The sequence below is a fragment of the Camellia sinensis genome, chromosome 12 (assembly GCF_055761805.1).
Source record: "Camellia sinensis isolate YWXY chromosome 12, ASM5576180v1, whole genome shotgun sequence".
Taxonomy (NCBI): domain Eukaryota; kingdom Viridiplantae; phylum Streptophyta; class Magnoliopsida; order Ericales; family Theaceae; genus Camellia; species Camellia sinensis.
Genome location: NC_138972.1, coordinates 94,045,036 through 94,046,875, shown reverse-complemented (window position 1 = coordinate 94,046,875; position 1,840 = coordinate 94,045,036). Strand labels below are relative to the sequence as shown.

Below are 1,840 nucleotides of genomic sequence, written 5' to 3'. Positions count from 1 at the left end.
TGAATTTCGGGTTGCGGGCGGGTTGCGGGTTTGAACTGCACCCGCCCAACCCGCCTGCTTACACATATTTTTTTTTTTTTAAATGTGTGAATTTTGAACCGTTGATTTTCATCTTTATTCTACAAACAAAAGTAAAAGAAAAACCCTAACAATTCATTCTCATCTCATCTCACACATTTGCACAGCTGGAGCTTGGAGGAGAGAGTTGAGCTCCCTCTCTCATCTCATATCAGTCTCTCTCTCGTTTTTTATCGTCGATCGACCTGTGGTCTGTCTGCTCATCCTTAACTTTGCTTCCTCATCGCCGATCGATCTCTGCTTTCTCATCGCAACTCTGTGCATGTGCAGCTTCACTTCGAATCTCACTCTCTTCGTGTTTCGCAAGATCGACTCTGCTCAGGTAAGACTCGGTCTCTGTTTTTTTTTTTTTCTTCTTCTTTGAATTTGTTGATGTTGAATCTGTTTTTTTGATTCACAAGTAAGCTTCACTTCGACTCAGCTTCACTTCGACTCAGCTTCACTTCGAATCTGTTTTTTTTTTTTTTTTGAATTCGTTGATGTTGAATCTATTTTCTTGAATTTGTTTTTTTGATTCACAGGTAAGCTTCACTTGGACTCTGCTTCACTTCGAAGGCACACTATGATCACTGCTCTTCTCACTTCACATACTCAACTTAAATAGGTAAATCAGTGAGAAAACATTTGCATGTTAGAAGGTGCTAAAAACAGTGGAACAGGGTAATAATGTAGTTAGTAAGAAGAGATGTAAATGCTCATGTTTCATCTGAAAGAAAAAAAAAAAAAAAAAGAGAGAGAAAAAGAGAAAAAATTATTGTCAGGATGAAGTGGCAGAGGAAACTACTTTAGTTTAAATTTCAAAAAAATAGTACTGTATTTAATGGTCTTGGACTCTGTAATTAGATTGATTATAAATTCCCAAATTAATTTACTTTGTTTTTTTAGCTACAGATGCTGGCTTATGTGTTCTTGCAGTGAATTTAACTTTATTTTTTTAGCTACTGATCTGCTGGTTTATGTATATTTGTGATTCTGCATCACTTCATTGTTGATCATTCTGTAAGCTCTTTTACTTTACCTAGCGGTAATTAAATGTGTTTAATTGTTTTGTTAGGAGGGTCTTAGTAATGGAATACATTGATGGAATCCCAATTCTAAGGCTTGGAGATGAAATAGCTAAAAGAGGCATAAATCCTGGTGGTAAGATCGCAGCTGCAGCAAAGAGGTAAGCCCATTGATTACCTCAGAGAGTATGAAGTCCTTTTCTGCCAATTTTTTTCTTATCATAATCCCCATTTTTATGCAAAAAGTTCATATCATCTACTTTAAATCCATAACTTACTAGCTTATATCTTAGTTTATTCTTTTAAGCTGTAAGACATTTTGGGCAGTTTTAATATGTTATTGTAGAAGTGTGAGAGAGGTATTCAAACATTGGTTGTTGAAACTTCAGATGACAACCAATCTAATAACTGGTTGGCAGTCCAATGTAGTATAAAAATGAAAACATAGTAATCAAAATGATGACATATTTAAAAAAGTTTGAGAATCCCACCATGTTTAGTTTCTTGTGATTCCAGCATTTTGCTCTTAAAAAGTATTTTAATGTAATTAACAAAACAAATGCATGGAATTAGAATTGGAATTTAAAAAAAAAGGTTTAAAAATAAATTTTTGAAAAAAAAGTTCAATCCGCAAACCGCCCGCAACCGCCGCACATCCGCGAACCCTATCCGCACAAACCGCAAACCGCATTGCGGGTGGTTGCGGGTTGACTTTTCCCCAAACCGCATACATGCGGGCGGGTCCAAACCGAACCGCA

At 36.1% G+C, this 1,840-nt stretch overlaps 1 long non-coding RNA gene across 1 annotated transcript; it reads left to right on the top strand.

Annotated features, from left to right (window-relative positions):
* The first annotated feature begins 263 nt into the window (after positions 1-263).
* Positions 264-1,430, top strand: LOC145804218 (uncharacterized). Its single transcript, XR_014345845.1, has 3 exons — positions 264-400; positions 600-682; positions 1,133-1,430. It is a non-coding gene; the product is annotated as an uncharacterized LOC145804218 (long non-coding RNA).
* Positions 1,431-1,840: the final 410 nt, after the last annotated feature.